Source organism: Leptodactylus fuscus, chromosome 7 (assembly GCF_031893055.1).
Source record: "Leptodactylus fuscus isolate aLepFus1 chromosome 7, aLepFus1.hap2, whole genome shotgun sequence".
Taxonomy (NCBI): Eukaryota; Metazoa; Chordata; class Amphibia; order Anura; family Leptodactylidae; genus Leptodactylus; species Leptodactylus fuscus.
In genome coordinates, this window is record NC_134271.1 from 31766822 (window position 1) to 31777066 (window position 10245).

Here is a 10245-nt window from a genome sequence, read left to right on the forward strand (position 1 = left end):
GGGTCGACTCTTGGGATCTGTAGAAGTTTGACCGTTTGCACGCCCTGAGACTTTCTGCCAAAAAGAAAAGGAAACTTCTGCAGATGATGGTGGATTCCCGTGCCATCTCATCACACTGGATTGCATGGATTTTTCAAGAAAGACTTCAAGCCTTCCTTTGGCTACTGGATCTTTGGTGACAAGATTGGCGCTTCTACAGATGATATCTTGAGTCATTTGAATGGCGAAGTCCATGGAAAGGAAACTGAAGTTGGACAAAATTAACCTTCTTTTCCCCAAAGGAAAAGTGGGTGTGGCGTGTCATTCCTGGGGACCAAGCTGTGTTTGGAAGGCGAAATGAAGGGAAAGATAGCCCGGCATTGTCGAGGTGACATGTGCGAGATGCTAGGAAGCCCGAAATGCTTTTTTGGTGTCAAACAGGAAGCTGTACTGCCATGGATGGGCTAGGTCAAAGTGGCAACGATGAAGAGGATCCTGGGAAAGAGTTCCAGAGAAAGCAAGGCTGAAGAGAGAAAAAGAGGAAGCACTCCCCGTCGGGGAATCGAACCCCGGTCTCCCACGTGAACGGGGATACTCACCACTATACTAACGAGGAAGAAGCTGACTGCCGCGCCGATTGCGCTCCAGCCAAAGATGAGGTTTCCGCGACCGACCGGAAAGGAATGATCTATTTCTTTGCGCCACTGAAATGGAAGGGTGAAGGAAAAAACACACATGTGGCAGCGGTTAATAGCAAATTGCATTGGATTTAGTCATTGACCTTTTTTTCTCAAAAGGAGGCGACATCTGGGAAAAAAAGGTGGCGGCAAAGATACGGCAGTCTTGGGACAGATGGGTCGACTCTTGGGATCTGTAGAAGTTTGGCCGTTTGCACGCCCTGAGACTTTCTGCCAAAAAGAAAAGGAAACTTCTGCAGATGATGGTGGATTCCCGTGCCATCTCATCACACTGGATTGCATGGATTTTTCAAGAAAGACTTCAAGCCTTCCTTTGGCTACTGGATCTTTGGTGACAAGATTGGCGCTTCTACAGATGATATCTTGAGTCATTTGAATGGCGAAGTCCATGGAAAGGAAACTGAAGTTGGACAAAATTAACCTTCTTTTCCCCAAAGGAAAAGTGGGTGTGGCGTGTCATTCCTGGGGACCAAGCTGTGTTTGGAAGGCGAAATGAAGGGAAAGATAGCCCGGCATTGTAGAGGTGACATGTGCGAGATGCTAGGAAGCCCGAAATGCTTTTTTGGTGTCAAACAGGAAGCTGTACTGCCATGGATGGGCTAGGTCAAAGTGGCAACGATGAAGAGGATCCTGGGAAAGAGTTCCAGAGAAAGCAAGGCTGAGGAGAGAAAAAGAGGAAGCACTCCCCGTCGGGGAAACGAACCCCGGTCTCCCGCGTGACAGGCGGGGATACTCACCACTATACTAACGAGGAAGAAGCAAACCGCCGCGCCAATTGCGCTCCAGCCGAAGATGAGGTTTCCGCGACCGACCGGAAAGGAATGATCTATTTCATTGCGCCACTGAAATGGAAGGGTGAAGGAAAAAACACACATGTGGCAGCGGTTAATAGCAAATTGCATGGGATTTAGTCATTGACCTTTTTTTCTCAAAAGGAGGCGACATCTGAGAAAAAAAGGTGACGGCAAAGATACAGCAGTCTTGGGACAGATGGGACGACTCTTGGGATCTGTAGAAGTTTGGCCATTTACACGCCCTGAGACTTTCTGCCAAAAAGAAAAGGAAACTTCTGCAGATGATGGTGGATTCCCGTGCCATCTTATCACACTGGATTGCATGGATTTTTCAAGAAAGACTTCAAGCCTTCCTTTGGCTACTGGATCTTTGGTGACAAGATTGGCGCTTCTACAGATGATATCTTGAGTCATTTGAATGGCGAAGTCCATGGAAAGGAAACTGAAGTTGGACAAAATTAACCTTCTTTTCCCCAAAGGAAAAGTGGGTGTGGCGTGTCATTCCTGGGGACCAAGCTTTGTTTGGAGGCCGAAATGAAGGGAAAGATAGCCCGGCATTGTCGAGGTGACATGTGCGAGATGCTAGGAAGCCCGAAATGCTTTTTTGGTGTCAAACAGGAAGCTGTACTGCCATGGATGGGCTAGGTCAAAGTGGCAACGATGAAGAGGATCCTGGGAAAGAGTTCCAGAGAAAGCAAGGCTGAGGAGAGAAAAAGAGGAAGCACTCCCCGTCGGGGAATCGAACCCCGGTCTCCCGCGTGACAGGTGGGGATACTCACCACTATACTAACGAGGAAGAAGCTGACCGCCGCTCCGATTGCGCTCCAGCCGAAGATGAGCTTTCCGCGACCGACCGGAAAGGAATGATCTATTTCATTGCGCCACTGAAATGGAAGGGTGAAGGAAAAAACACACATGTGGCAGCGGTTAATAGCAAATTGCATGGGATTTAGTCATTGACCTTTTTTTCTCAAAAGGAGGCGACATCTGGGAAAAAAAGGTAGCGGCAAAGATACGGCAGTCTTGGGACCGATGGTTCGACTCTCGGGATCAGTAGAAGTTTGGCCGTTTGCACGCCCTGAGACTTTCTGCCAAAAAGAAAAGGAAACTTCTGCAGATGATGGTGGATTCCCGTGCCATCTCATCACACTGGATTGCATGGATTTTTCAAGAAAGACTTCAAGCCTTCCTTTGAATACTGGATCTTTGGTGACAAGATTGGCGCTTCTACAGATGATATCTTGAGTCATTTGAATGGCGAAGTCCATGGAAAGGAAACTGAAGATGGACAAAATTAACCTTCTTTTCCCCAAAGGAAAAGTGGGTGTGGCGTGTCATTCCTGGGGACCAAGCTGTGTTTGGAAGGCGAAATGAAGGGAAAGAAAGCCCGGCATTGTCGAGGTGACATGTTAGAGATGCTAGGAAGCCCGAAATGCTTTTTTGGTGTCAAACAGGAAGCTGTACTGCCATGGATGGGCTAGGTCAAATTGGCAACGATGAAGAGGATCCTGGGAAAGAGTTCCAGAGAAAGCAAGGCTGAGGAGAGAAAAAGAGGAAGCACTCCCCGTCGGGGAATCGAACCCCGGTCTCCCGCGTGACAGGCGGAGATACTCACCACTATACTAACGAGGAAGAAGCTGACCGCCATGCCGATTGCGCTCCAGCCGAAGATGAGGTTTCCGCGACCGACCGGAAAGGAATGATCTATTTCATTGCGCCACTGAAATGGAAGGGTGAAGGAAAAAACACACATGTGGCAGCGGTTAATAGCAAATTGCATTGGATTTAGTCATTGACCTTTTTTTCTCAAAAGGAGGCGACATCTGGGAAAAAAAGGTGGCGGCAAAGATACGGCAGTCTTGGGACAGATGGGTCGACTCTTGGGATCTGTAGAAGTTTGGCCGTTTGCACGCCCTGAGACTTTCTGCCAAAAAGAAAAGGAAACTTCTGCAGATGATGGTGGATTCCCGTGCCATCTCATCACACTGGATTGCATGGATTTTTCAAGAAAGACTTCAAGCCTTCCTTTGGCTACTGGATCTTTGGTGACAAGATTGGCGCTTCTACAGATGATATCTTGAGTCATTTGAATGGCGAAGTCCATGGAAAGGAAACTGAAGTTGGACAAAATTAACCTTCTTTTCCCCAAAGGAAAAGTGGGTGTGGCGTGTCATTCCTGAGGACCAAGCTGTGTTTGGAATGCGAAATGAAGGGAAAGATAGCCCGGCATTGTCGAGGTGACATGTGCGAGATGCTAGGAAGCCCGAAATGCTTTTTTGGTGTCAAACAGGAAGCTGTACTGCCATGGATGGGCTAGGTCAAAGTGGCAACGATGAAGAGGATCCTGGGAAAGAGTTCCAGAGAAAGCAAGGCTGAGGAGAGAAAAAGAGGAAGCACTCCCCGTCGGGGAATCGAACCCCGGTCTCCCGCGTGACAGGTGGGGATACTCACCACTATACTAACGAGGAAGAAGCTGACCACCGTGCCGATTGCGCTCCAGCCGAAGATGAGGTTTCCGCGACCGACCAGAAAAGAATGATCTATTTCATTGCGCCACTGAAATGGAAGGGTGATGGAAAAAACACACATGTGGCAGCGGTTAATAGCAAATTGCATTTGATTTAGTCATTGACCTTTTTTTCTCAAAAGGAGGCGACATCTGGGAAAAAAGGTGGCGGCAAAGATACGGCAGTCTTGGGACAGATGGGTCGACTCTTGGGATCTGTAGAAGTTTGGCCGTTTGCACGCCCTGAGACTTTCTGCCAAAAAGAAAAGGAAACTTCTTCAGATGATGGTGGATTCCCGTGCCATCTCATCACACTGGATTGCATGGATTTTTCAAGAAAGACTTCAAGCCTTCCTTTGGCTACTGGATCTTTGGTGACAAGATTGGCGCTTCTACAGATGATATCTTGAGTCATTTGAATGGCGAAGTCCATGGAAATTAAACTGAAGTTGGACAAAATTAACCTTCTTTTCCCCAAAGGAAAAGTGGGTGTGGCGTGTCATTCCTGGGGACCAAGCTGTGTTTGGAGGCCGAAATGAAGGGAAAGATAGCCCGGCATTGTCGAGGTGACATGTGCGAGATGCTAGGAAGCCCGAAATGCTTTTTTGGTGTCAAACAGGAAGCTGTACTGCCATGGATGGGCTAGGTCAAAGTGGCAACGATGAAGAGGATCCTGGGAAAGAGTTCCAGAGAAAGCAAGGCTGAGGAGAGAAAAGGAGGAAGCACTCCCCGTCGGGGAATCGAACCCCGGTCTCCCGCGTGACAGGTGGGGATACTCACCACTATACTAACGAGGAAGAAGCTGACCGCTGTGCCGATTGCGCTACAGCCGAAGATGAGCTTTCCGCGACCGACCGGAAAGGAATGATCTATTTCATTGCGCCACTGAAATGGAAGGGTGAAGGAAAAAACACACATGTGGCAGCGGTTAATAGCAAATTGCATGGGATTTAGTCATTGACCTTTTTTTCTCAAAAGGAGGCGACATCTGGGAAAAAAAGGTGGCGGCAAAGATACGGCAGTCTTGGGACAGATGGGTCGACTCTTGGGATCTGTAGAAGTTTGGCCGTTTGCACGCCCTGAGACTTTCTGCCAAAAAGAAAAGGAAACTTCTTCAGATTATGGTGGATTCCCGTGCCATCTCATCACACTGGATTGCATGGATTTTTCAAGAAAGACTTCAAGCCTTCCTTTGGCTACTGGATCTTTGGTGACAAGATTGGCGCTTCTACAGATGATATCTTGAGTCATTTGAATGGCGAAGTCCATGGAAATTAAACTGAAGTTGGACAAAATTAACCTTCTTTTCCCCAAAGGAAAAGTGGGTGTGGCGTGTCATTCCTGGGGACCAAGCTGTGTTTGGAGGCCGAAATGAAGGGAAAGATAGCCCGGCATTGTCGAGGTGACATGTGCGAGATGCTAGGAAGCCCGAAATGCTTTTTTGGTGTCAAACAGGAAGCTGTACTGCCATGGATGGGCTAGGTCAAAGTGGCAACGATGAAGAGGATCCTGGGAAAGAGTTCCAGAGAAAGCAAGGCTGAGGAGAGAAAAAGAGGAAGCACTCCCCGTCGGGGAATCGAACCCCGGTCTCCCGCGTGACAGGTGGGGATACTCACCACTATACTAACGAGGAAGAAGCTGACCGCCGCGCCGATTGCGCTCCAGCCGAAGATGAGCTTTCCGCGACCGACCGGAAAGGAATGATCTATTTCATTGCGCCACTGAAATGGAAGGGTGAAGGAAAAAACACACATGTGGCAGCGGTTAATAGCAAATTGCATGGGATTTAGTCATTGACCTTTTTTTCTCAAAAGGAGGCGACATCTGGGAAAAAAAGGTAGCGGCAAAGATACGGCAGTCTTGGGACCGATGGGTCGACTCTTGGGATCTGTAGAAGTTTGGCCGTTTGCACGCCCTGAGACTTTCTGCCAAAAAGAAAAGGAAACTTCTGCAGATGATGGTGGATTCCCGTGCCATCTCATCACACTGGATTGCATGGATTTTTCAAGAAAGACTTCAAGCCTTCCTTTGTCTACTGGATCTTTGGTGACAAGATTGGCGCTTCTACAGATGATATCTTGAGTCATTTGAATGGTGAAGTCCATGGAAAGGAAACTGAAGTTGGACAAAATTAACCTTCTTTTCCCCAAAGGAAAAGTGGGTGTGGCGTGTCATTCCTGAGGACCAAGCTGTGTTTGGAAGGCGAAATGAAGGGAAAGATAGCCCGGCATTGTCGAGGTGACATGTGCGAGATGCTAGGAAGCCCGAAATGCTTTTTTGGTGTCAAACAGGAAGCTGTACTGCCATGGATGGGCTAGGTCAAAGTGGCAACGATGAAGAGGATCCTGGGAAAGAGTTCCAGAGAAAGCAAGGCTGAGGAGAGAAAAAGAGGAAGCACTCCCCGTCGGGGAATCGAACCCCGGTCTCCCGCGTGACAGGCGGGGATACTCACCACTATACTAACGAGGAAGAAGCTGACCACTGTACCGATTGCGCTCCAGCCGAAGATGAGGTTTCCGCGATCGACCAGAAAAGAATGATCTATTTCATTGCGCCACTGAAATGGAAGGGTGATGGAAAAAACACACATGTGGCAGCGGTTAATAGTAAATTGCATTTGATTTAGTCATTGACCTTTTTTTCTCAAAAGGAGGCGACATCTGGGAAAAAAGGTGGCGGCAAAGATACGGCAGTCTTGGGACAGATGGGTCGACTCTTGGGATCTGTAGAAGTTTGGCCGTTTGCACGCCCTGAGACTTTCTGCCAAAAAGAAAAGGAAACTTCTTCAGATGATGGTGGATTCCCGTGCCATCTCATCACACTGGATTGCATGGATTTTTCAAGAAAGACTTCAAGCCTTCCTTTGGCTACTGGATCTTTGGTGACAAGATTGGCGCTTCTACAGATGATATCTTGAGTCATTTGAATGGCGAAGTCCATGGAAAGGAAACTGAAGTTGGACAAAATTAACCTTCTTTTCCCCAAAGGAAAAGTGGGTGTGGCGTGTCATTCCTGGGGACCAAGCTGTGTTTGGAGGCCGAAATGAAGGGAAAGATAGCCCGGCATTGTCGAGGTGACATGTGCGAGATGCTAGGAAGCCCGAAATGCTTTTTTGGTGTCAAACAGGAAGCTGTACTGCCATGGATGGGCTAGGTCAAAGTGGCAACGATGAAGAGGATCCTGGGAAAGAGTTCCAGAGAAAGCAAGGCTGAGGAGAGAAAAAGAGGAAGCACTCCCCGTCAGGGAATCGAACCCCGGTCTCGTGCATGACAGGCAGGGATACTCACCACTATACTAACGAGGAAGAAGCTGACCGCCGCGCCGATTGCGCTCCAGCCGAAGATGAGGTTTCCGCGACCGACCGGAAAGGAATGATCTATATCATTGCGCCACTGAAATGGAAGGGTGAAGGAAAAAACACACATGTGGCAGCGGTTAATAGCAAATTGCATGGGATTTAGTCATTGACCTTTTTTTCTCAAAAGGAGGCGACATCTGGGAAAAAAAGGTGGCGGCAAAGATACGGCAGTCTTGGGACAGATGGGTCGACTCTTGGGATCTGTAGAAGTTTGGCCGTTTGCACGCCCTGAGACTTTCTGCCAAAAAGAAAAGGAAACTTCTGCAGATGATGGTGGATTCCCGTGCCATCTCATCACACTGAATTGCATGGATTTTTCAAGAAAGACTTCAAGCCTTCCTTTGGCTACTGGATCTTTGGTGACAAGATTGGCGCTTCTACAGATGATATCTTGAGTCATTTGAATGGCGAAGTCCATGGAAAGGAAACTGAAGTTGGACAAAATTAACCTTCTTTTCCCCAAAGGAAAAGTGGGTGTGGCGTGTCATTCCTGGGGACCAAGCTGTGTTTGGAAGGCGAAATGAAGGGAAAGATAGACCGGCATTGTCGAGGTGACATGTGCGAGATGCTAGGAAGCCCGAAATGCTTTTTTGGTGTCAAACAGGAAGCTGTACTGCCATGGATGGGCTAGGTCAAAGTGGCAACGATGAAGAGGATCCTGGGAAAGAGTTCCAGAGAAAGCAAGGCTGAGGAGAGAAAAAGAGGAAGCACTCCCCGTCGGGGAATCGAACCCTGGTCTCCCGCGTGACAGGCGGGGATACTCACCACTATACTAATGAGGAAGAAGCTGACTACCGTGCCGATTGCGCTCCAGCCGAAGATGAGGTTTCCGCGACCGACCGGAAAGGAATGATCTATTTCATTGCGCCACTGAAATGGAAGGGTGAAGGAAAAAACACACATGTGGCAGCGGTTAATAGCAAATTGCATTGGATTTAGTCATTGACCTTTTTTTCTCAAAAAGAGGCGACATCTGGAAAAAAAAGGTGGCGGCAAAGATACGGCAGTCTTGGGACAGATGGGTCGACTCTTGGGATCTGTAGAAGTTTGGCCGTTTGCACGCCCTGAGACTTTCTGCCAAAAAGAAAAGGAAACTTCTTCAGATGATGGTGGATTCCCGTGCCATCTCATCACACTGGATTGCATGGATTTTTCAAGAAAGACTTCAAGCCTTCCTTTGGCTACTGGATCTTTGGTGACAAGATTGGCACTTCTACAGATGATATCTTGAGTCATTTGAATGGCGAAGTCCATGGAAAGGAAACTGAAGTTGGACAAAATTAACCTTCTTTTCCCCAAAGGAAAAGTGGGTGTGGCGTGTCATTCCTGGGGACCAAGCTGTGTTTGGAAGGCGAAATGAAGGGGAAGATAGCCTGGCATTGTCGAGGTGACATGTGCGAGATGCTAGGAAGCCCGAAATGCTTTTTTGGTGTCAAACAGGAAGCTGTACTGCCATGGATGGGCTAGGTCAAAGTGGCAACGATGAAGAGGATCCTGGGAAAGAGTTCCAGAGAAAGCAAGGCTGAGGAGAGAAAAAGAGGAAGCACTCCCCGTCGGGGAATCGAACCACGGTCTCCTGCGTGACAGGCGAGGATTCTCTCCACTATACTAACGAGGAAGAAGCTGACTGCTGTGCCGATTGCGCTCCAGCCGAAGATGAGGTTTCCGCGACCGACCGGAAAGGAATGATCTATTTCATTGCGCCACTGAAATGGAAGGGTGAAGGAAAAACCACACATGTGGCAGCGGTTAATAGCAAATTGCATTTGACTTAGTCATTGACCTTTTTTTCTCAAAAGGAGGCGACATCTGGAAAAAAAAAGGTGGCGGCAAAGATACGGCAGTCTTGGGACAGATGGGTCGACTCTTGGGATCTGTAGAAGTTTGGCCGTTTGCACGCCCTGAGACTTTCTGCCAAAAAGAAAAGGAAACTTCTGCAGATGATGGTGGATTCCCGTGCCATCTCATCACACTGGATTGCATGGATTTTTCAAGAAAGACTTCAAGCTTTCCTTTGGCTGCTGGATCTCTTTTGTTAACCTGGGGCTTAAGCCTTCTGAGTTTGCGTCTCATTCTTTTCGGATTTGGGCTTGGTGTTGAGATGGTCAAAAGAGTTGGTAGATCGTCTTCTGAGGCCTCTCGTTCTTATGTGAAGCCCGATTTGCTGACTGTTTGAATTTTGTTCGTTCTGTTTTTTAATTTGGTTGTCTCTTGTTGTTTCTTTTAGGCCCTCCGATAACGGTGTGGATAGTAGGGCACTCCTACATTTACTTGGCAGAGAGAAGAGCACCCGAGCATCCTGGTGGTGTTTCCCTGGGCACGGAGGGTACGGAGGTGCATTGGTTGGGGATTTGTGGACTACATTGGATGGGAATCTTTCCTCAGGTTGCCAAGCTGAGTAGGTCGGTCTCTGGTTGTGCAATTTTGGTAGTACATGCAGGGGAGAATGACTTGGGTGCCACAAAAATGGGGGATTTGGTTTCCTTGATCAGGCAGGATTTCTCTCGATTTTCTGAATTTTTTCGGGAGGTTATTTTAGTCTGGTCGGAGATTGTGCCCAGGAAGGTGTGGAGGGGGAGAGGGATATGTTTGCCTTGGAACGGGCTAGGAGGGTGGTGAACCACCAGGTGTCTAAACATGTAAGGTCTTTGGGTGGGGTTTCCGTGCGACACACAGAGTTGGAGGGTGATAATGGAGATTTATTGAGGGCAGATGGGGTGCACCTCAACCCCATTGGTTTGGATATATTTCTGGTGGCCCTCCAAGATGGGATTGAGAAGGCGAAGGTTCTTTTGGGTGGGGTTGGTCGGAGACGTGTAAAGTTCTACAACGTCTCCTCCGTGGCGGAAGGTTCCATGCCCCAGAGATGAGATGGTCCGCATGCCCGCTGTCGCGAGGTGGTCTGGCATT

At 48.4% G+C, this 10245-nt stretch overlaps 2 non-coding genes across 2 annotated transcripts; both read right to left on the minus strand.

Annotated features, from left to right (window-relative positions):
- Nucleotides 1-3031: 3031 nt before the first annotated feature.
- On the minus strand, nucleotides 3032-3103 carry TRNAD-GUC (transfer RNA aspartic acid (anticodon GUC)). Its single transcript has one exon. It is a non-coding gene; the product is annotated as a tRNA-Asp (tRNA).
- A 3271-nt stretch (nucleotides 3104-6374) lies between these two features.
- TRNAD-GUC (transfer RNA aspartic acid (anticodon GUC)) lies at nucleotides 6375-6446 on the minus strand. The gene has a single exon. It is a non-coding gene; the product is annotated as a tRNA-Asp (tRNA).
- Between the last annotated feature and the right edge of the window lie 3799 nt (nucleotides 6447-10245).